The 26,479-nt window shown below is 35.0% G+C and overlaps 1 pseudogene; it reads left to right on the top strand.

The window, feature by feature from the left end:
• The first annotated feature begins 670 nt into the window (after positions 1-670).
• Positions 671-23,701, top strand: LOC119620974 (sodium- and chloride-dependent neutral and basic amino acid transporter B(0+)-like; annotated as a pseudogene).
• The last annotated feature ends 2,778 nt before the right edge of the window (positions 23,702-26,479 follow it).

Here is a 26,479-nt window from a genome sequence, read left to right as displayed (position 1 = left end):
AGGTTTAATTTCTTTCACCAGGGTGAAACAGCTCGGGGTACAATGTTGGGATTAGTATATTTCACTTCTTGTCTCTGTAATCTTTGGTACTAAATTCTTTTCTTGTATAATACACATATTTAACCCATGCATACTTAAACTTATAAAACTTCTTTTTTTCTCTCTCTCACCTAGAAGCCATCTAACTCCAAACAGTCAGGCAACTGGAGCCTCAGACAATGGTTCCCGTTTGCCAGGAAGCCTTAGATAGACCTCTGGAAAGAATCTGACTGCTGTTCTTCCCAAAACAATGTGCCCTGTCAGCAGGAAGTAGCTAAGACTGGTTCTCATGGATATTCTAACGGCAGTTAGATGTACCTCTTCAGAGTACATCTTCAGAGTACATGAAAGAGGGGCAGGGAAGTGCTGGGTAGAGAAGGGCGTGGTCCTTGGTGAGGACTCCACTCCCGGGACTGTGCCCACAGACCTAAGTGAGGACAGGCACTCCTGTTTTCATGCTCAAATGTTGCATTTTCCAAGACCACTCTGGCCCACCACATCCCCCTCTATCCTGTGTGCATATAAATCTGAGACACTCTAGCTGGCACATATGCAAGTGGCTGGACATTGAGAGCTGCAGAGGAGCAGAAGAGCACACTGATAAACATCAGCAGATGCTGGCAGGCCAGCGATGGAGGGACGATGTGGAATTCAGTTGGGGGCGGTTGGAGGGGAGTCCAGCCACTGGGTGACCTGACTCCATCCCCCTTCTGGCTCGCCGTCCATCTGAAAGCTACTTCCACCACTCAGTAAAACATTGCACTCATTCTCGAGGCCCACGTATGATCCGGTTTTTCCAGTACATTAGGGCAAGAACGCGGGATATAGAAAGCCCTGTGTACTTACGGTAAGGCAGAGGGTCTAACTGAGCTGATTAACACAAGCTGCCTGCGGATGGCAAAATTGAAAGAGCACACTGTGAGGGTTTCAGGAGCTGTAAACACTAAACCCTAGATGCTGCCATGGGGTTGGAGCCCAAAAATGCTCCCCATGACCTGCTTATCTGCATGCTCCCCCTAAGGGTTTCAGCAGTGGAGCACTGAAGAACTGAGGCACACCCCATCACATGCCCTGTGAGGGGGTAAGAAAACATTTCCCATTTTACAATGACTAGAAAATTGCAGAGCCACAGGTGAGACCCAAGTCTATCTGGCACCACAGCTAGAGCTTTTTCTGCTTCACCACATGAAATTCTGAAAAGTTAAGTTGAAACAGAGGTTTTTGTTTTGTGTTGTCTCACTCTGTCACCAAGTACTGAGTGTAGTGGCCTGATCTTGGCTCACTGCAACCTCTGCCTCCTGGGTTCAAGTGACCCTCCCACTTCAGCTTCCCAAGAAGCTGGGACTACAGGCATGCACCACCATGCCTGGCTAATATTTGTATTTTTAGTAAAGACAGGGTTTTGCCATGTTGGCCAGGCTGGTCTCAAACTCCTGATCTCAAGTGATCTCGCTCCCTTGGCCTCCCACAGTGCTGGGATTACAAGCATGAGACATGGCGCCCAGCCCAGCAGTATCATTTCTTATGATTAATCATTTTTTCCCCTGATGTCTTATACTATGTTTGATTCTATACACAGCTATCAATCTTCTGCCACAAACCATTAATACCCCAGGTATATTCTGAAAATAAACCAGTAAGTAATTGAAGAACATATTAGAAGTCTAAACACAGCCACCAAATGACCCTACACACCTATATAATGTGTATGATGCTAAAGCTTCTATTATAAGGCAAATTGACTTACACCCAGTTTTTCCAACATGGATGGAGCTGGAGGATGCTATCTTACCTGTATTATCCAAATAACACATGTTCTGACATACAAAAGGGAGCCAAACATTGGTACACATGGATGCAAAGAAGGAAACAGTAGACACTGGGGCCTACTTGAGGGTGGAGTTTGGGAGGAGGTTGAGGATTGAAAAACTACCTATTGCATACTATGTTCATTATCTGGGTGATGAAATATTCTGTACACAAAACTCCAATGACACGCAATTTACTCATGTAATAAACGTGCACATGTAACTCCCCGAACCTTAAATAAATGTTGGAAGAAAAAAAAAATAAAGAATTTAGAAAGGCAAAAAGATAGATATATAGGTGAGAGTATAAATTAATAAATTGACAGAAGTCTATTGAGCACTTTCTATGTCCAAGTAGTAGCGTCCAGTGTTTCTGGTGCTAGGTGAGGTAGAATTTGAAAAGCATTTAAAAATCATGAATTTATTCAAATTTTAAACTCAAAAATGCTTACACTGAAGTTGTCGAGATAGTAACTCTTCAATGCTATGACTTTTAGAGGAGGGGCTATGCTTATGTTAATTGCCTTCCTCGATTGTTTTCTCTTCCTATCCACATTTTATTTATTCCAACCAACTTATTTATTCCAAACAGCATCTAATATGAAGAATAAATTCAGCCTTGAACTATGACAAGGGAAAGTTATATCTCTTTCTGTGTCAGTTATTACGTTTGTCCTATTATTTTGTATCTATCTAATTATCCCCAAATCTGCAAAGACTACAAAGGCATAAACTTTAGTGTTAGTGTTCACCATTGGATTCTTACACAATGTGAAAAAGCAGCTGATCAGTAACTATGTGCTAAATAAATATATGAATATAATTTTGTTGTTGTTGTTTTTGAGACAGAGTCTCGCTCTGTTGCCCAGGCTGGAGTGCAGTGGTGTGATCTCAGCTCACTGCAACCTCCACCTCCCAGGTTCAAGCAATTCTTCTGCCTCGGTCTGCATAGTAGCTGGGACTACAGGTACATGCCACCATGCCTGTCTAATTGTTGTATTTTTAGTAAAGATGGCATTTCATCATATTGGCCAGGCTGGTCTCAAACTCCTGACTTCGTGATCCACCCATCTTGGCCTCCCAAAGTGCTGGGATTACAGGTGTGATCACTGCGCCTGGCCCAATATATGAATATAATTTTATACATTATTCCTTATTTTATTTATGTTTTGTGTTCATATGCTATTGATAAAATAATTTTGTTTTATTCTTAAAGGATAAGTCTATGTCTTACATATCTCTGTATCTCTTACATGCTTTTACAGTAATTTTCACATAGTAGATTCTTAACATATTTTTCCCCAATTTTTTATAATCAGGGAGACCTGCAGAGTGAATTTAGATAGGTGTCTTTCTAAATTAGAAAAATAGTCAAATAAACAAGAAAGCATATGCATTTGCTTACATATACCTGCCTTGTCAATTAACATTTCTCGTGGGGTTTAAAATAATATTTCCCAACTAATATAGTTTTAACATAACGAATTGACCAAGTTTCTAAAATTCAGTGCCTAAGGTAGTGTTGTAGTCCATTTTATGCTAGTATAGTGGAATATCATGGACTGGTTAATTTATAATAAACAGAAATGTATTTGACTCATGAAAAAAAATAGTCTTTTCAACAAATGGTGTCTGGAAAACTGGATATCCACATACAAAAAATGATTTTGAAATCTTACACAATATATAAAATTTAATTCAAACAGGATCAAATATCTACATGTAAGAGTTAAACTATATAACTCTTTAAAGGACAGGCATAAATCTTCATGACCTTGGATTTGGCAATGCTTTTTAAAATGTAATACCAAAAACACAAGGAACCAGGAAAAAAATAGATAAATTGCATTTCATCAAAATTAAAATATTTTGCATTTCAAAGGTCATTATCTAAATTAAAAAGAAAACTTACTGAATGGGGAAAGACATTTACACGTCATATACCTGGTAAGAGTCTAGTATTCAGAATATATAAAGAACTTTTAGAATTCAGTAATGAAAAAGACAATGGACCCAATTTAAAAACGGGCACAGAATTTAAAAAGATATTTCTTGAGTTAATTTTTGTACATAGTATAAGGAAGGGGTCCAGTTTCTCAAGATGAATTAAAAACTTAAATGTACACATTGAGAGACCGAGGCAGGCAGATCATGAGGTCAGGACATTGAGACCATCCTGGCTAACATGGTGAAACTCTGTTTCTACGAAAAATACAAACAATCAGCCGGGCGTGGTGACACGCTCCTGTAGTCCCAGCTACTTGGGAGGCTGAGACAGGAGAATGATGTGAACCCCGGAGGCGGAGCTTGCAGTGAGCCGAGATCACGCCACTGCACTCCAGCCTGGGCTACAGAGTGAGACTCTGTCTCAAGCAAACACCAAAAAACTAAAATGTAAAACCTAAAATTATAAAAGCCCTGGAAAACAACCTAGGCAATACCATTTAGGACATAGGCACAGGCAAAGATTTCATGATGAAGATACCAAAAGCAATTGCGACAAATGCAAAAATGACAAACGAGATCTAATTAAACTAATGAGCTTCTGCAGAGCAAAAGAAACCATCAACAGGGTAAACAGACAACCTACAGAATGGGGAAACATTTTGTCAAACTATGCATCTGACAAAGGTCTAACATCCAGCATCTGTAAGAAACTTCAACAAATTTACAAGGAAAAAAACATTAAAAAGTGGGCAAAGGACATGAACAGACACTGCTCAAAAGAAGACATACATGAGGCTAAGAATCATATGAAAAAAAGCTCATCACTAATCACTCGAGAAATGCAAATCAAAACCACAATGAAATATAATCTCACACCAGTCAGAATGGCTATTAGTACAAAGTCAAAAAATAACTGTCTCTGGCAAGGTTGTGGAGGAAAAGGAATGCTTATATAATGTTGGTGAGATTGTACATTCGAACAGCCATTGTGGGAGACAGGGTGGTGATTCCCCAAAGACCTAAAGAGAAAACTACCATTTGATCCAACAATCCTATTACTGTGTATATACTCAACAAAATATAAATAATTCTTTTATAAAGACGTATGGATTTGTATGTTCATTGCAGCACTATTCATAATAGCAAAGACATGGAACCAACCTAATTGCCCATCAATGATAGACTGGATAAAGAAAATGTAGTACATATACACCATGGAATACTATGCAGCCATAAAAAGGAACAAAATCATGTCATTTGCAGGGACGTGGATTGATCTGGAGGCCATTATCCTTAGCAAACTTACAGAGGAACAGAAAACCAAATACTGCATGTTCTTACTTGTAAGTGGGAGTTAAACTGTGAGAACACATGGACACATAGAGGTGAAAAATACACATTGGGAGGAAGGAGAGAATCAGAAAAAGTAACTAACAGGTACCAGGATTAATACCTGCATAAAGAAATAATTTATACTCCAATGACAGAAGTTTACCTATGTAACAAACCTGCATTTGTACCCTTGAACTTAAAATAAAAGTTAAAAAAAAAAGACATTTCTCCAAAGCAGATCCACAATGGCCAATATACACATGAAAAAATACTCATCATTAGTCATCAATGCAAATCAAGCCCATGATGGGACACCACTTCACACCCACTAGGCTTGTCTGTCAAAAAAACCAGACAATAACAAATGTTGGCAAAGATGTGGATAAATTGAAACCCCATACTTTTTATTTTATTATTATACTTTAAGCTATGGGAAACATGTGCAGAACGTGCAGGTTTGTTACATAGGAATACACGTGCCATGCTGGTTTGCTGTACCTATCAACCCATCATCTACATTAGGTATTTCTCCTAATGCTATCCCTCCCCTAGCCCCCCACCCCTGAACAGGCCCTGGTGTGTGATGTTTCCCTCCCTGTGTACATGTGTTCTCATTGTTCAACTCCCACTTATGAATGAGAACATGCAGTGTTTGGTTTTCTGTTCCTGTGTTAGTTTGCTGAGAACGATGGTTTCTAGCTTCATCCATGCCCCTGCAAAAGACATGAACTCATCCTTTTTATGGCTGCATAGTATTCCATGGTGTATATTTGCCACATTTTCTTTATCCATGCTATCATTGATAGGCATTTGGGTTGGTTTCAAGTCTTTACTATTGTGAACGGTGCTGCAATAAACATATGTGTGCATGTGTCTTTATAGTAGAATGATTTATAATCCTTTGGGTATATACCCAATAATGGGATTGCTGGGTCAAACAGTATTTCTGGTTGTAGATCCTTGAGGAATCGCCACACTGTCTTCCACAATGGTTGAACTAATTTACACTCCAACCAACAGTGAAAAAGCATTTCTATTTCTCCTTCCTATTTCTCCACATCCTCTCCAGCATCTGTTGTTTCCTGACTTTTTAATGATGGCCATTCTAACTGGCATGAGATGGTATCTCACTGTGGTTTTGATTTGCTATTCTCTAATGACCAGTGATGATGAGCTTCTTTTCATATGTTTGTTGGCTGCATAAACATCTTCTTTTGAGAAGTGTCTGTTCATATCCTTTGCCCACTTTTTGATGGCGTTGTTTGTTAATTTCTTGTAAATTTGTTTAAATGCCTTGTAGATTCTGGATATTAATTCTTTGTCAGATGGATAGATTGCAAAAATTTTCTCCCATTTTGTAGGTTGCCCGTTCACTCTGATGATAGACTTACAATTTAAATTATCTTGGGTATATACCTAGGAGAGAAATTGCTGGTAACATGGTAACTTTGTTTAAAACTTGAAGAACTGCCAGACTCTTTTTCAAAGTGTCGACACCTTTTTACATTTCTTGTGTAAATGTAAATTTAAACGTAAATTTGAATTAATTGTAAATTTCTTGTTTAAATGTAAAAAGGTGTAGACACTTTGAAAAAGAGTCTGGCAGTTCCTCAAATTTTAAACAGAGTTACCATGTGACCTAGCAATTTCTCTCCTAGGTATATACCCAAGATAATTGAAAACATAAGTCTACATAAAAAATTGTACACAAATATCCATAGCAGCATTATTCATAATAGCCAAGGTAGAACCAAGCCAAATGTCATCAGCTGATAAATGTATAAGTAAAATATGATATATCTATACCATTAAATATTCAGCCCTAAAAAGGAATGAAGTACTGATTTGTGCTAAAACATAGATGAACCTTTAAAATTTTATGCCTTGTGAAAGAAGCCAAAGATAAAAAGCCAAATGTTGTACGATTACTTTTTTCATAGTCTTAAATTTTTATTGTAGATTTCAATCTCCAATTATTTATACATAGTATACATAGTTTGTACTATATAGATATACAATTGAGTTTTGCATTTTGACTTTCTATCTTGAGACCTTGCTAAACTCATTTATTAGTTCTAATAAGGTTTTTTTTTAACATTCCCATAGGATTTTCTATACAATCATATCATCGTTGAAAAATATAGTTTTAATTATTCTTTTCTTACATCTACCTTTTACTTCTTTTTAAATTATACTTTAAGTTCTAGGGTACATGTGCACAATGTGCAGGTTTGTTACATATGTATACATGTGCCATGTTGGTGTGCTGCACCCATTAACTAGTCATTTACATTAGGTATATCTCTTGATGCTATTCCTCCTCCCTCCCCCTACCCCACAACAGGCCCTGGTGTGTGATGTTCCCCTTCCGATTACTTTTTTATGGCATTTCCAGAACAGGTAAATTTAACAGAGACAGAAAGTGGATTTGTGGTTACCAGGGCTAAAAAAAGGAAGATTGAGTAGTGACTGTTACTGGGTATAGGGTTACTTTTTGGGGTGGTAAAAACATTCTGAGATTTGAAAGTGGTTATGGTTATGAACATGCTAAAAACCACTAAATTGTACACTTTAAAATGATGAATTGTATAGTATGTAAATAATATCATAATTTATAGAAAGATTAGACAGGAGTAAATGGGGAATATGTACATGTTCAGTAAGTTTGATCATTCTGGGACTGACATAGCAAAGAACTACAGCAATTCCAAGACAGGAGGTTATAGTCAGCTACAAAAATGTAAAAATAAAGGGATCAGTGGAGAAACAGAAATTGGAAAAAAAAAGTTGTATAAAATCAGAGAATTTACATCTAACTGCACACCCACTAATCAAAATAGAGAATACTAGGGTCTTGAAAATTCGGATTGGCTGAAGTTTTGTTTACTCTGAAGTTCAGAGTGATCTAGACTTTCCAAAGTTCAGAGCCAGGCCTTTTAATGAAATGTCCTTGCCCCTTCATATTGATAGTATCTATTAATAAAGGCTCACAGGAGATTGATATATTAATAAGACACAATATTCATGAAGTTTTCCCCGGATAAATTATATTACAAAATGCAATGTATTTTCTATAACACAAGTGATTCTGTGATCAGAAAACGGCTTATGTGTTTCAGTAAAGTCGTGCTCCAAGGGACAAGTGGAATGGGTAAGACTGCAGTAACTGGGTGGTATTTAGCACTTTGTTGTCTTCTGACTCGGCTCATACTTGGAGCAGCACTATTTAAAGGAATCAATTCCCCTGCCAAGGTAATTTGAAAAACATATTAGATAGTGATATAGCAGCTTTCCGATTTCATTGTAGTTCATTGTCAAGCATTATCAAAAGCATTTTTCTTTCTATAATGGAAGGATTCAAATATATGAAAAATTTTCTAAGCAGTCATCTTAAGCTGTAAGTAAATATATAGGATCTTTGTGTTTTTTTTGTTTTTTTTTGGGGGGGCTGTTGTTGTTGTTGTTGTTGTTGTTGTTGTTTTGAGACAGAGTTTCACTCTTGTTGCCCAGGCTGGAGTGCAATGGCGCGATCTTGGCTCACTGCAACATCTGCCTCTCAGGTTCAAGCAATTCTCCAGCCTCAGCCTCCCAAGTTGCTGGGATTACAGGCATGTGCCACCACGCCAGGCTAATTGTGCATTTTTAGTAGTGACAGGGTTTCTCCATGTTGGTCAGGCTGGTCTCAAACTCCCGACCTCAAGTGATCTGCCTGCCTTGGCCTCCCCAAGTGCTGGGATTACAGGCATGAGCCACCGCGCCCAGCCCGGATCTGTCTTGCTAAATACAAAACAAACAAACAAAATAATAACTACTACTAGAGTTGCACAATTACTCAAAAATTGGACCCTTTTAGCTGATACAGCATTCTGAGGCTTGAGAGTATATTATAAAATTTCCTCTCCTACCATATAAAGAAGCATTTTGAATGGAATCATATATTGCAATGTTTGGTTTGGAAAATCTAGATCCTTGTTCTATAGAGTAATAGTATCAGGAATCCCCTAGTTGGAGAGAGAGAGAGAAATGTGTGTGTGTGTGCGTGAGTGTGTGTGTGTATACACACTATGTATTTATTCTCTTAAATATTGCCAAAATGTACACAGAACATTTTCTCTCAGGGAAATGGCCTCTTTTGAAAAAAATTCTGTTATATTTTCTCACTTAATTGTTTACTTTTATAAACTTTCAGGGAGAATAATGGTGATTTAAGAGAACAAGATGAAATTTTCTCCGTGAATAGTTGCACAATACCCAGAAAAAAAAGTCTATGTGTTTTTAACTAGTCAGTGGAAATTTCCATAAGGTGGAGGACAGGAATAACTGGAGATCTTATCTTTGTATTCTCAGTACAATATCCAGCACATTCAATTAATGTTAAGTTGTAATGAGACATGCTGTTACATCACAAAAATACTGTGAATATCACAAATCCAGTGAAAACTTCCTAAAATGTTTTAGTTGCACATTTTTTAACTCCTTGGTTTCCTTTTGATGTTAATATTGAAAGCGTCCATTAAAGGCCATTTACCTAGGCAATTAATTTTTACTGGTCTCTGAATGACTTGTTTAAATCATCTCCTTGGTTGTATTATAAAACATATGGATCAAGGAAATCATCCACATTAAGGCAAAGCTGGTCTCAAAGGCAATCTGCTCATCTGGAACCATGTGTTATCTAGTACAGAAGCAGTGCACTTGTATGTGTGCTATCAAACTTTCTTAATGGTAGCTGCAATAACAGTAACAAGTGTCCAGTATTCACTTCAATATGCTTTTCTGGGATTTGGATATCTACTAGAAAATATTTTCCTTCGTCTTGAAAGCTGAATATATACTAACCACTGCAGGGTTTAAAATAATTTGCCGCCTCACCTCAATGCAGTAATTTACTGAGAGAAGACATTCAGTCTCCTCAGAAACGTATAAGGATATTTTTAGGAAGGCATTCAATTTAGATCCCAAGTTATCACTACTGATGTATTATTTATTTACAACCTAAACCTAGGAAATGCTAATTAATACATCAAAGTGTTTTTTAAATGGATCATTTGAGAGTTGTGAGAACACAAATAAGAAATTATGCTAACTTTGCTATATCATCAGACCCTATGAAATTCCAGTACTTTAAATAATCTCAACTTGCTAATAATTTTACTTGTGTACAATTATATATCATGATTTAAAAAATAACATTAATTTTTGGTTACTTTTTTTGATGGGTGTTATGTTTACAGCTCTTTTCCCCTATGTGGTCCTACTCATCTTGTTACTTGTTAGTATGACGTGCAACTCTGGAGGGTGCTTCAATAGGCATTTCATACTATATTGGAGCACGGTCAAACTTTACAGAACCTAGGGAAGCTGAGGTGAGTCTTATTTCGGATTTCAAACTATCTGAGGAGGTAAATCTTAAAAGCAAATGCCAAAAATCTTTGATTCCATATGAATATCATAATGTAGTAGCTTGCAAAAAACATACAGCTAAATTTATTAGTTTCTATCCACTAGGATGTCTGATTTAGCTAATATTTAACATGACATTAATTCTCTTTTGTTGATGGTGAGATAATTTTCAGAAATAGGATTTTAAAAGTCATTTTTAGTCATTTAAACAGATTCTATTTGACCAACAAAATTTTGGGTTTATTAATCTGAAAAATAATATTGCATTCATAAATATCTGCAAGTTGATGACTAGGACTATGTGTTTTATTGGATAAACTCATAGTAGCTTTAGAGACTACTGTTGAAAGTTTAATAGTCTAACATACATTTTAATTTTCTTCAAAATTTAATATCCCCAAAATATTGTCAAGTTTTGCCTAGTGAATTGTGAAGTTAAAACATAAATATGACATGGATTAAGCATTCCATAACCAAAATTGTTACTTATACCAAAAGTCTAACATATGCCATGAATAAAAATTAGGTAACACTCTTTTAACTTTACCTTTAGATAATGGCTGAGTGTATCACTGGTATGTAAAATCATTTACAATTTGACTGCAGAGAGTATTAACAGTAAGTGTACTACAGATAGTATGCTTCTATCAGTATGGCCTAGAATGCTTTCACTTTTTTATTAGTCACATCACATTCTTAGCACACATTAAGTTCTGTTCAAGTAAAAACCTATAATCTTATGTTGAAATCAAGAGACACTATGTTAATAGTATCTGCCATACTAGTAGTACTATTCAAAATGGATATTAGTTTTAGTTTGCTATAGTATTCTTCATGGAACTCATGCCAATTTCCAGCCATTGTTGTTTTCTTTTCTAAATACTTACGAGAGGATATGTAATTATTTCTTGTAAATTTTTTGGTAAGCAGTGCCAAGTGTATGAGATATTAGTTGTGGAAATCTGTCATTTGTTTACAATTACCTTTCTGAAAATTGAAATGTCAATCATTGGTCTTTGGTTACATTTTCATGCTCAATAATTTTCACTCAATGATTAATCACATAGCTTTAAATCATTTTAGATATATGTAATTTTATGATTATAGTCTTGGAGCTTAATATCCTTTGATGTGTCCACAGGCCATCTTAATTTGTTTCTTCACTTATCTTGGGCCTTACTCTTTTTATCCCTGTTGGTTAATCTCTTCCCCATTTGAAGACCATTTTGGATGGTGAATAAGAAATAAAACGAAAGTTGGGATTCATCACCTTCTCTGTGTTAGGTTACTGAAGAAGATAAAATACGCTAATGCACTTGGAAATAGTAAAATTTTTAATAAATATGAGCTAATATACGATTATTTCAATTATTTCTGTTACATTATACTACCTTGTTATAGTTGCAACATTTTCCCTAAGAAGTAGATTCACCATTTTCTTTAAAACTCACGATTTGAGCATAGTTGAAAAGCACCTTTGATATTCTTTTGGTGGATTTTAAAAGCCCAAGATATCCAGGTTTTGTACTTCCTTGAAACCACTCTGAAAAATTTATATGATGCTTTTTTATAGGCCTGTGTTTCAGTATCTCTAATACCTTAAAAAAATTAGAGTGAAACCTAAAGCTCCTTGTGAAACATACAATTTAATATTCTCACCCTCTGCTCTCCAACACAACACAACCCAACTCCTTTTTTGGGTTTGTTGGCAATAAGAATTGTTTTTCTTAGATTTTTTTTTTATTCCTCACAATCTATATTCTAAACAGAGAATTATAATCAGGTGTCTTTCCTTTTCTTTGAATATCTGAAATCCATTGAGATCTCCAGGAGAGTAGAGAACCGTACAAATTTATAGATAGAGAGGTCTTCAGGAATGCAGAAATTACTTTCCTAACTACCTCATTACAGTGATGAAACTAAAACCAAGATAGATTCAAATTGAGCTAAAAGTGTACAGCCAATTATTGCAATTTGAATTAGGATTTCCTAATCTCTAATGTAATAATATTGTATATGGATATGAGATTCATAGATATGGAGATTAAAATTAAGTTTGGAATTTCTTTTCACTTTTGTTTGCGACCTAGGTACACATCATGGTATGCAGTAGCATTCTTATACAACACAGAACTGCCACACTCACTTCCAGTTCCCCTGCCACACAGGCACACATAATGTATCAAGCAAAAGAAGCTCAGAGACCAACCTGAGCATGCTGCTTATCTCTTAATATGGACAAGAGCCTAAGAAAAAACAGGGCATTTTATTTCTAATGTGATTTTCTTAAATATAAATAAAATAGCCTTGATCTATCCCAAAACAGTTTTCTATGGAACTTGAAAACTGATTGTAAATTTTATTCGAAAAAGAAAATGGTCAAAACCCCAAGGTGTATCTGATGTGAAAAGGACTTGTCCTACCAGATATGAAACAATATTTATAATACTGTACTAATTAAAATAGTGAAGTGTTAGCATAGGTATAGACACATAGGCCAGCGGAACAGGATCGTAATCTCAGAAATAGATTAAAAAACAAATGGAACTTGGTATGAGGCAGAGATGGCAATGCAGATCAATAGGAAAAGGGATAATCATTCAATTGATAGAATTGATATCTAATTGATTTAATCAATAATATCAATTATCCTTGAACAATTGATATCCCATTTAGGAAACAACATCAGTTGGAAATTTCACATATCATTCACATATCACATATATTGATATGCACAATGTCAATATTAGGTGAATTGAAAATTTAACAATATAGGCAAAACTTTAATTTCTTTAGAAGAAAATATAGAATAGTAACTTTATAACCTTGGGCTAAGCAGTTTTTAAAAGTAACAGAGGTCAAGGGCAAAACATATAATCAAAGATGGATACCTTCATTTTCAGTAAATCCCCAACAACTGTGGTTAATCAAAGGACACAATGTTAAAAGGTAGAAAATATAAGCCACAAATTGGGAGGAAAAAAATCAACATATATAATAGACAAAGAATTAGAATCCGAATGAACTCAATACTTATTAGAAACCAACTAACACAGGCCAAATCAAAAACTGGCAAAAGATATGAACAGGAATTTCACAGAAAAAAAAAAATCCTATGGAAAATGAAGTGTTGGCAAGTATGTGGTGGAATGGGAACCCTCACACCCAGCTAGTGGGAGTGCAAAATGGTATATCCACTTTAAAGAACAATTTGGCAAGATTTAGTAAAAGGGGGGAATATGTATACTTTTAAACATCACAGTTCCACACCTACATATGGGGAATATAAAAGAATGTTTACAGCTCTATAACAGCAACATGGTGAATGACCTAAATGTCCATCAACAGGAGAAAGGATAAATCATGACATATGCAGTTTGGCAATAAAGAATGATTAAAAGAACTATGTATATTTAATATAAACAAATGAATTTGCTTACATTCTTTCATTTTAGAATCATAAAATGGACATTTTATATAGTTCAATTTTCTGATGGATAAATCTCACAATACCAAATAGAAAAGTGCACGTTGTATATGTTTACACGCATTAAGATAACTTTTCTATAAATTCCAAAACACTCAAACTAAGTATTAAAAAAAACAAAGAAATGATCAACACAAAAGTCAGAATAGCAATTACCACTGGAGGGTGGTCGGGTGATGTAATCAGGAAAGGACAGTAATATTTTGTTTCTTAAGCTGAGTAGTGGGCATTTGGGTGTTCATTTCACTGTTATTTATAATATATTAATTTGCATATGTGAGATACTTATGCAAATAAGATATTGTGTATATGTTTTAAAATATTAAATTATTTTCTCTTATAGATTTGGGTAGATATTTTACTCCCTTTCAGTGGCTTGGGGTGACTTAGTTGCTCTATTATATGACAGTAAGTTCAAAAACAACTGCTTCTTTGATGCCATTGTAGTTTTTTTGACAAACTGTCTCACTAGTGTGCTTGCTGGATTTGCTATTTTTTCTATATTGGGCCAAATGGCTCATATATCTGGAAAGGAATTTTCTCAAGTTGGAAAATCAGGTATATAATACCATATATTATCAACTCTGATTAATTCAATGTATCTCACTTATGAAACTCTAATATAGTTTATAGAAATTTACTTAAAACAGTCATAATTTAGAGTATTGTGTTTTCTTTCTCACTTTCTTTTTGTACTAGGGTTCTCCAGAGGGACAGAATAGGATATGTGTGTATATATATGTATAAATATATATGTATGAATATATAGATATGTATAAATATATATAAAGGGGAGTTTATTAAATATTAATTTACATGATCACAAGGTCTCACAATAAGCTGTCTGCAAACTTGAGAAGCAAGGAGAGTCAGTCCGAGTCTCAAAACTGAAAAACTTGGAGTCCAATGTTCGAGGGCAGAAAGCATCCAACATGGGGGAAAGATGTAGGCTGGGAGGCTAGGCCAGTCTCGCCTTTTCACGTTTTTCTGTCTGCTTTACATTCTCTGGCAGCTGTTTAGATTGTGCCTACCAGATTAAGGGTAGGTCTGTCTTCCCCAGCCCACTGATTCAAATGTTAATCTCCTTTGTCAACACCCTCACGGACACACCTAGTATCAATACTTTGCATCCTTCAATCCAGTCAAGTTGACACTCAGTATCACCCATCACAGTCTTATATAATTTGGTTGCTTTAATAACATAATAATTCTTAAATTATCCGTGTAAACAGGAGTATATTAGGAAAACATTGCTTAAGAAAATAGAATGTTTTCCCAGATTTTGTTTAGTCCTTAACATGAACCACTTACTGTACAACTACAAGGTTCAGACATCATGTTAAGCACTTCCCATACATTTATGAATACACATAAAATGTATATAAACATGGACAGAATAACATATATAATCCATGGTAACAATTGCCTCTAGGGAAAAATGTGAATTGTATCAGGAAGAGAAAGACAATATACAAATTCCTTACGTAAAATTACAGTATTGGGATTGAATATTTAAAACACATGAACACTGTAAAGGTAAGAGAGTCAAGTGACTTTGAGTGTCCAGCTTTAAAGAAAACTTAGTGAACTCCCTAACTTTAACAAACAAAACAACCAAATCCAATGTTTTTATAAAGGAAAGTGAAATAGTTGGTAAAGAATTTACGTCATAGATTGTGTTGCCAAATAAGATGAGATTTTTCTAATACCTTATTTTTTAAATGTTTAAATATTGGTAACTAATTTAAAATATCATACATTTTTGTATGTCTTGATTTGGCATTCATTGCCTATCCAGAAGCTCTAGTGCAACTACCAGGCGGTCCATTTTAGATCATATTATTTTTTGCAAGCTTTTAAATTTGGGTCTCGATTCTCAGTTTGCTTCCATTGGTAAGTAATATTTCCAGCGTTAACATATTGCTTATATATTTCATTTGTGTTTTCTCTAATTGACAACATGCTTTTATTACCCATATTGCCCCCTAGCTGTTAATTTCAGAATGACCTTTCTGAAAGCTGTTTTAACTTAAATTTAAATACAGAAAAATACTTGATACTCAAAAGGAATACACATTAATATTTTATCATACTTCTTTCAGCTATTTTAAAAATAAACTGTTGCAGGTGAATTTGAAGTCCCCTGTCTTTCTCTCCCTGATACAATTCATATTTTTCTCTAGAGACAATTGTTACCATGGATTGTGTATGTTATTCTGTCCATGTTTATATACATTTTATATGTATTCAAAAATAACATATACATTTTTAAATTTTCACATAAATGTGAAGTTTCATAGCATACATATTACTCTGAAAGTTTTTTTGCATTAATTATGAATTCAGTTGATACATAGGTATATAGATCTAATTAAATCACAATCTCTTTGTTACCATAATATTGGGCATTTGAATAATTTAAAAAATTACACACACTGCTGCAATGATCATACTTGCACATAGTTCTATGCACATATAGGGATTTACCTAGGTTATATGACTAGGGAAATTCTGAAAAAAATTTTCATCCTACCACTCTCTCATATAAAACAGTTTCATAGTTTACTCTGTTTATAGGATAAAATCCAGAGTTTTCTTGTTGACTTTTAAAGTCCTCGAAAATCTCAAACATCTTTTCTGATATTTTCATTCACACATCTTTCTACTCTTGGCCAGTTACCTATTTCATGGACACACTGATTTCTAAACCTAGAATCCTTTCTGCCGTTTTCACACCACTGATTCAAATATTTACCTTATTTAAAAGTCCTATTAGAATTCTTCCTTTTAGATGATTTCAGCTCACAGAGGACTGTTACCTTACAATTGCTATCAATGAAAAATCATATAAAACAGACTGAAAACAATAAATAGAACTGCATTCGGTTTCCAGCAGAACCAAGTGATGACTGCCAAAAGAAATGACCTTGTGGGTTTTTAAAAGCAAGAAGCAGGGCTCAGAGTATCTACTCAACATCTATTTGTAAATTTGATTAATAGACGTGGAATTCTGTGACTAACAGCATTGGCAAATAAGTTGATATATAACATGTCATTTATCCCCCTCTGAAGAAATGATCATAACAACAATTCAAGATTTATTTCCCAAAGTGATGAAGAAAATGGTTTCCATAATTCTGGGCTGCTGCTTGGTTTTGTTTCTCCTTAGTCTTGTTGGTGTGACTCAGGTATACTACAGCATTTTTTTCATAGACAAATTATTAGTTGGAACATACTTTATAAACTAACGAAAGGAACGAAGTCTTAAGAGGTTGCTTAGTGACAAGTCCAGGTCTGACTTGGATCGAGGTTTTCTGAGTTTTAACCCATTTTTCTCCATTATTACTTTTCATAAATCTATTTTGCAGATGAGGAGGCCGAATAATGGACAGTTACCTCAGTTGCAATAAGATTGCAGACTTTAAACACTACAGATACAGATACTACATTTCTTGGCAACCACTACAGAACACACAGACATTGCATACCATTCTGATAATCAACTATTTGAAGTGCTTGTTTTTTTTTCCAGTGACTCCGTATAGATTGAAAGATTTTTGAGATATTTAAAGCCACATTTGGGTTTACATCTGAAACATTCCTTTACACATTTTAGCAGAAGTGAAACTAAGGAGCATATGTCAAGATTAAATTAATAGATTCAATTGGAATACCTCAGCAATCATAAAAACAATTAAAATATACTTGGAAGTAATAAATATTTTTTTGGTAGGCTGGAATTTACTGGATTCATCTGATTGACCACTTCTGTGCTGGATGGGGCATTTTAATTGTAGCTATACTGGAACTAGCTGGAATCATCTGGATTTATGGTAAATAGTAACTATAAAATTATTTTCAAGTTTTATTAAAATAGTTTAGTTTGACTCATTTTCATTATGTTGACCTAATTATACTATTAATCTTTATACCATTATAATAGTAAAGTACAATATACTGGACAAAATATATTATGAAGAAAATGTAGTTACAGGTGTATGCTTCATTGTTGTACTACAGAAAAATGTTTAGACGCAGAAACATAATTGATGCCACAATGGTTATTGGAAGAAAATATCAGCAAACATTCAATGTACTCTTTGTCTTGTTTAGGAGGGAACAGATTCATTGAGGATATAGAAATGATGATTGGAGCAAAGAGGTGGATATTCTGGCTATGGTGGAGAGCTTGCTGGTTTGTCAGTACTCCTATCCTTTTGATTATAAGTAATAATATACCATGACATTGGTATCAATAATATATACATTCTAAGATAAACTTAGTAATTCACATTGAAGACAAAAGGCAAAGTAATTTTATAAGTGAATGATTTTCAAGTTTTGCAGTATTTATGGATGGTGCTTCTAAGTTCCTTCAATTAAAATGCCTTTGCAGTATTATTTTGAGACCATCAATTTAAACATTCATCATTTGAGAACATAAACAGGTTCATACAGACTTAAAAGTTATGAATAATTTAAAATTTATCAATAGAATAAATGAAAATAAATCATGAATTTTCTCATTCCCTAAAAAATATGTTGAGTCAACAATAATGTTCCTAACCATTCTGCCAGGCACAGAAAACACAGAGATACATAAGGCCCACATCCTGCCTTCAAGGAATTCACTTTCAATATACTAACTGCTGAAAAACGCCAGTCATATTTTAATTCACATTTTATCTCTTAACGAGGCAGGTATTTGGCATCTGAAAATAAAGAAACTGACCTGTGTCAATAGGGGCAATGGTTTATGTTAATAAATTCAACAATTAATACTATTTAGGAGCTGAGGTAAAGCAAAAGTTGTCTTACTTGAGAGACATAACATATAGACTTAAAATCTTCAAATAATATTTTAGGACAGTAGATGGCTAAGCACCAAAATAAACACTACACTGGATGGAGAATGATTATGAACTAGAAATAATGATGGTGGGGTGGAGCAGTGTCAAAGCTTCATAGATCTGTTTTGGTTTTCATTGCCTTCATGCTTCAAAGGTTTTCCTAGAAAAGGCTATTAATTAATTCTATCCACGATTTGCATCAAATCTAAAGTGTCATATTTGTTTGCAGAGAGGATTACATTTCTTTAACATTATGAGATCAATTTCAAAAAGTGAGCAGTTTAGAAGTAGACATGCTGAATTGAAATATTTGGATACTCCATATTTTTGCTAAATGACTTTGAATATGCTGCTAAATATTTTTATTTGACAAGTCTCCATAATAAAATAAGCCCCCTTGTCAATTTAGAATGTCTAGCTGGACCTCTTAACAAGCTAATATTCAATGATTACATAGGTTTGACACCTGTAATCGAAAATGCAAAAGTATTACATATAAAATGATTTACATTGCCATTTATTGAACTCCATTATCCCTCAGTTATTCTCTTATAGTTAGGTACATTTATAATACTTATAAAATACATTTAAATTTCTGTAATTAAATTAATGGAATGAAGCCATTGAATTTTTGATATGGTTTGGCTCTGTCTCCACCCAAATCTCATCTTGAATTGTACTCCCATAATCCCCATGTGTTGTGGGAGGGACCCAGTAGGAGATAATTTGCATCATGGGGGTGGTTTCCCCCATACTGTTCTTGTGGTAGTGAATAAGTCTCATGAGATATGATGGTTTTATCCAGGGTTTCCGCTTTTGTATCTTCCTCATTTCCTCTTGCCACTGCCATGTAAGAAGTGCCTTTCACCTCCTGCCATGATTCTGAATTCTCCCCAGCCATGTGGAACCGTAAGTCCAATTAAACCTCATTTTCATCTCAGTCTCATGTATGTCTTTATCCTCAGCATGAAAATGGACTAATGCAGTAAATTGGTATCAGTAGAGTGGGGCGTTGCTGAAATGATACCTGAAAATGTGGAAATTACTTTAGATCTGAGTATCAGGCAGAGGGCTCAGAAGAAGACAGGAAAATGTGGGAAAGTTTGAAACCTCCTAGAGAGATGTTGAATGGCTTTGAAAAAAAATGTTGATAGTAATATAAACAATAGGGTCCAGGCTGAGGTGGTCACAGATGTTGATGAGGAACTTGTTGGGAACTGGAGCAAAGGTGGCTCTTGGTATGTTTTAGCAAAGAGACTGGCAGCATTTTGCCTCTGCCCTAGAAATGTTTGGAACTTTGAACTTGAGAGAGATGATTTAGGGTATCTGGTGGAAGAAACTTCTAAGCAGCAAAGCATTCAAAAGGCGATTTGGGTACTGTTAAAAGCATTCCATTTTAAAACAGAAACAGCATAAAAGTTAAGAAAATTTGAAACCTGACGATGCAGTAGAAAATAAAAACCCATTTCAAGCTGGCTGCAGAAATTTGCATAAGTAACAAAGAGGCAAATGTTAATCTGCAAGAAAATGGGGAAAATGTCTCCAGGGTATGTCATAAGTCTTCATGGCAGCCCCTCCTATCACAGACCCGGAAGCCTAAAGGAAAAACAAATGGTTTCATGGGCCAGGCCCAGGGTCCCCATGCTATGTACGGCCTTGGGCCTTGGTGTCCTGTGTCCCAGCCGCTCTAGCCATTGCTAAAATGGGCCAAGGTACACCTCAGCCCATGGTTTCAGAGGGTGCAAGCCTCAATCCTTGGCAGCTTCCATGTGGTGTTGAGCCTGTGGGTACGGAGAAGTCAAGAATTGAGGTTTCGGAACCCCCACCTAGATTTCAGAAGTATGAAAACTCCTGCAAGCCCAGGCAAAAGTTTGCTGCAAGGTTGGGGCCTTCATGAGAACCTCTGCTAGGGCGGTATGGTAGGGGAATATGGGGTTGGAGCCCCCATACAGAGTCCCTACTGGGGCACTACCTAATGGAGGTGTGAGAAGAAGGCCACAGTCCTCCAGACCCCAGAATGGTAGATCCACCGACAACTTGCACCATGTGCCTGAAAAAGCCGCAGACACTCAATGCCAGCCTGTGAAAGCAGCCAGGAAGGGGGCTATACCCTACAAAGCCACAGGGTCAGAGCTGCCCAAGACTATGGGAACCTATCTCTCGCATCAGCATGACCTGGATGTGAGACATGGGGTCAAAGGAGATCATTTTAGAGCTTTAGAATTTGACTGCTCCACTGGATTTGGGACTTGCATGGGCCCTGTAACCCCCTTGTTTTGGCCAATTTCTCCCATTTGGAATGGCTGTATTTGCCCAATAACTGTATCTCCACTGTATCTAGGAAGTAACTAGCTTGCTTTTGATTTTACAGGCTCAGAGGCGGAAGGGACTTGCCTTGTCTCAGATGAGACTTTGGACTGTGGTCTTTTGGGTTAATGCTCAAATGAGTTAAGACTTTGGGGGACTGTTGGGGAGGCATGATTGGTTCTGAAATGTGAGGACATGAGATTTGGAGGGGACTGGGGGGGAATGATATTGTTTGCCTCTTTGTCCCCACCCAAGTCTCATCTTGAATTGTACGCCTATAATTCCCACATGTTGTGGGAGGGACCCGGTAGGAGATCATTTGAATCAGGGATGCAATTTCCCCCATACTGTTCTTGTGGTAGTGAATAAATCTGCTAGATCTGATGGTTTTATCAGGGGTTTCCGCTTTTGTATGTTCCTCATTTTCTCTTGCTACTGCGATTTAAGAAGTGCCTTTCACATCCTGTCATGATTCTGAGGCCGCCCCAGTCATATGCAACTCTAAGTTCAATTAAACCTCTTTTCTTCCCAGTCTCGAGTATGTCTTTATCAGAAGCATGAAAATGGTTAATACAATTTTAAAATTAAACTGATAGATCTACTTAAAAAGAGTCTTACAATGTATTGTTTTCTCATTGATTTTAGTAAAACAAAAACAGCTAAATAGGGTGTGTAAATGCATGTGTGTTTTTGATGTGCTAAAAGGGGAGCTTTGTGCAGTGGGAGAGAATAGAAGCAGTTCCTAAGCAAGGAGAAAAGTGTGCCCATTAAAATGTACTTCACATTCTCATTGTATTAATCTATATACTGGTTAGCTTATGGCATAAAATAAAATCACACTATTATAAATCAAAGAGAAATGCTCAATAACAGAATATTTTAGATATTGTTTTACTTTTTATCTGATATATGGTCTAGTATTTTCTTGAACTATATGTTGAACAAGTATTTGGATTTATAAATATATGACAGTATTTTGGAAAAATTTATTCCATGTAAAAAAAGTTATTTATTTAGGTTCTTTTCATAGTTATCTTCTGGCTTGTTACTAGATTATCTCAACTGCTTGAATGAATTTTCATATTAATTATTTTTGATAAATCACATCTAAAGAACAGAATCAAATTGCTAATCATTAGTGCAATAAAGTCGAATCTTTAGCTTTGTCTTTGCATATTTCACTTTTACAGGCGATATTTATCTGGTAACTAATGCAATTCCATAGACCTGATTATGGCGCAATTCCATACCCTGACTGGGGAGTTGCTTTAGGCTGGTGTATAATAATTTTCTGCATTATTTGGATTCCAATTATGGCTGTCATAAAAATAATTCAGGCTAAAGAAAACATCTTGCAAGTGAGTGCATTAAATTTTTTTATATTTTATACAAATTACTTATGATTAAAGTGAAGATTACTCACACGATGTCATATGAGAACATATAAGATGCAATTAATTACTCCTACTTCTTGGCTACTTCTATACCTGACAACCATCTGTTACCAGTGTATAACATGGTATTATATTATTTATATATTTGCTGTGTTTCTCCATACTAGATTATAAGCTCCTTGTGGGAGAAGTCTGGTCTTACTTGTTGCTGTATAGATGGGCCTTGCTACAGTCCTTAGCATATGACAGCTATGACATCTATACTTGTGCTGAGTTGTCCCTGAAGATGTCACAAAGCAAATGACCTGTTTGGTTTATATCCATAGTCACTACTTTTGAAACCGTATCTGGTTATAATATACATTTTAATAGTGTTTTTATACTGGAATAAGCCTGGTAAATATGTGGAACTCAATCTAGACCCTGAGTCACCTTTCTTCCATGGAGGTCTAAGAGGATAAAGTTTGTTATGATATCTCAGTAGGACAATGACCACGTAGGCTCAGGAGTCTTAGATTTAAATAAATTAGCAAGTCCATACAACAATGGATCCAATTCAGTGGTTTGATCCTGGAACTTTTTTCCTTTGTTCTTGAAACATATCCCCGGTACACACAGATTTAGATCCTTACCTCACACTCATCCTAAGGCCAGGATGGAAATGTCTGAGAATTCAGTGAAGGTACAGATTAGACACACTGTTACTCTAATGGGTTCACATACCTTGTTTTGAATTCATTTACATACTCAGTTATTTTGGTTTAGTAGTTAATATAGTTCTATTAACAACTAGTTACATTTGACTATACTTTTATCTTGGCAAACTGTGCATTATTAAGAATTTAGATGATTGCTTTTTACCTTTCTATGATTCTTATTTTTTGTTAGTAAAGAAAAAAATTTAAATGAAAGTACAGTTCAATATTTACTTGTTTACAGATCATGGCACTTAAATTCTAAGACAATAATTTTTTTTTTTCATTTCAGTGCCTTGTAAGTTGCTGCAGACCAGCTTCTAACTGGATTCCATACCTGGAACAACATTGTGGGGAGAGATATAAAGGTATGATATATCCCCCAAAAAAGACTGACAGTAAAATATCTACTGTTAGTGGCAGCAGAAAATCAGAATGAGATCTCACTGACAAAATATATGATTGTATAATGTGATTTTTTTTAAGAATAGAGGGAAACGTTTTTATTTGTATGTTAACCGAGTAGGGAAATGTACATACTATTTTCATGATAGTGTGATTTTTCTCACATTTAAACAGGAATGTAGTATAAAAATGTGAATTTCTCAATGCTTAGCCATGTGATTATATTTCTTTTCAGATTATCTATCTGAAAAACACACACATACATACATAACTGTCTCTATATCATAATTATATTTTTGTAAATATTATAATGCTTTTCTAATACATTGAAGGCTTTTTGGGGCTAATTGCTTTGAAATATTTACATTTTCCATTATACAAGTTTTAAAATATTATTTACTTGCATTTTCTTAATATAAAATATTTCTTTTCCACAAGTCTGTGGGGAATAAAAAAGCATTAAAACTGAAGGCCTCACTTAATTAGAAATGTCATAAATATATGCAAAAATGGACTATGTATACTATAAGAGGACTGTAGTTTAATATTTTTATCCAAATATGTTTAAAAACTTCAAGCGTTTGTTACAGTTCATGTTTTCTGTGTGAAACTAATAGTTAATGTTCTTTATAAAGAGTGACATAAGAGAAAAGTAAGGATTCTATGGCCGGTAAGTAAGAAATCTAGAAAATGAAATATTGAGTACTTCCTTTCCCATATACAATCTTACTTCCTTGGGTCATCTGGGACAAAACTAGCACCCATTTAATTTCTATTGTGTTCCACAAAATTAAGAGATGTTCATTATACCCTCTGAAATACATGTTTAATTTCAAATAGCATATGGACCGAAATATTAATGAGAATATGGCTTTAATCAAATCTAGCATTTTATGACTGTGATACCCAGCTGCTAGAGTGATTTTTGTCTTATATGAGTAAGTTATTACTTACAGGTGACAACTTACTTACATACTATTAGAAGATAAACTTGTCAAACTTGTCAAGAATGAGAAAAGTGAAATTAGAAGTCCTATGTCCTAGTTTCCTTACAAAGGATAATTAAATATATTACTAAGAGCTTTACATATTTATTCTATATTGTTGACAACTGGTTTAAGCATCACAGCCTATGATGATAAACACTGCCTACATATATAAAGAACTTTTCATCAATTCTTAAGGTTCATAGGCTTCAAGGAACATATAAAACAGAAATTATATGGAATATTTTCTGTGTGTACTTCTACATGCATTTTTCTAGGGAGAGAGTCCATAGTTTTCATCAGAATATCAAAGAAACCTGTGACCTAAAGAAGTTTAAGGACCACATACACTACTGCTGACATTTCGTGCTTGGCAAATGAGTGACAATAGCAGGAATCATTTTTCTTAAATATTTTAAATTGTTTTCTCTTAGTCGTAATTGAACATGAAAGGAGTAAGAAATTAAGGCATTTCTTTAATTTATACTGGTAATTTATTTAGAGGGGAGGGGACAGGAAAGTAGGTAAATAGGTAGGCCTCTAATTGAACCACCTCAGTAAGTTATGTACATATATATAAGATGAAAGTGTTTGACATTCTGAGGGTTTCCCTTGAAGGCAGGTCAAATGCTATTAGTAAACTTCAACAGATTGTTAATTCCTTAGATACAAGATTTTATAAAACAATATTTGAAAACAGATGGCTAATTAGAGGTTAGAAATATTTTTCCTTAATTTTAATCCACATTATATTACATGCATTCTACGACTACATTTTGGTACTATTTAAGGAGTCCAATTTTCTACATGTGACTTTTGCAATTCAGGGAAGATTTGGGCATTTTATTTTATTGTTTAAACTTCATTTTATTTTATTTATTTTTATTTATTTATTTTTGAGAGAGAGTCTCGCTCTGTCGCTCAGGCTGGAGTGCAGTGGTGCAATCTCAGCTCACTGCAACCTCGGCCTCCCAGGTTCAAATGATTCTTTTGCCTCAGCCTCCCAAGGAGCTGGGACTACAGGCCCGTGCCACCATGCTCAGCTAATTTTTTTGTATTTTTAGTAGAGACGGGGTTTCACCGTGTTAGCCAGGATGGTCTTGATCTCCTGACCTCACGACCTGCCCGCTGCGGCCTCCCAAAGTGCTGGGATTACAGAAATGAGCCACTGCACCCGGCTGATTTTAAATGAAAGAATATCTAATTGGGAAAAGTGTGAAGGGTAAGAAATCTTTTTCAAAAGCTGACCACAAAGAACAGTTAAAAGTTTTTGTCACTATCTTCACAAATGTGTAAAGCACAAATCTTAACATAGTGCTTGGCATATTGTAGGGTGTTCCATAATAGTTATTATTATTATTACCCTGATTCAACAGTGGCAAGAAACAGCATTCTACATAAGGGAAAACAGTTCCATCAAATCCCACTTACTTTAGTGCAAAGTAATTTATGGAGACAATTTATAGTATTCTATTGTAAACCATTAGTGAAAACTGGTTTTCACAGTTGATTGAAATAAAAATCACTATATCTCAACTATATTCTGTTTAATGTAGCTTATTTATTTTTAAAAAATAAACTTATGAACGGTTTTTCTTTTTCTATTGTGTTTACATTCCTTCCCCAGTAAATATATTTTAGCAACATGTAATCAATTATCTAAAGTATAAGTAAGAAACTCGATAAGTATCTGGATTTTTTTTTTATCTGACTTGGTATCCCCTCCCTCTTAAAAAATAATTCATTTAGTATAAACACACAATCAAATGAATCTACTCAAAGTGTCTTTAATGATTTGTACCACTGGCATTACATCCTGTACGCTT

Source organism: Chlorocebus sabaeus, chromosome X (genome assembly GCF_047675955.1).
Source record: "Chlorocebus sabaeus isolate Y175 chromosome X, mChlSab1.0.hap1, whole genome shotgun sequence".
Taxonomy (NCBI): domain Eukaryota; kingdom Metazoa; phylum Chordata; class Mammalia; order Primates; family Cercopithecidae; genus Chlorocebus; species Chlorocebus sabaeus.
This window is presented reverse-complemented; position numbering and strand designations above follow the sequence as displayed.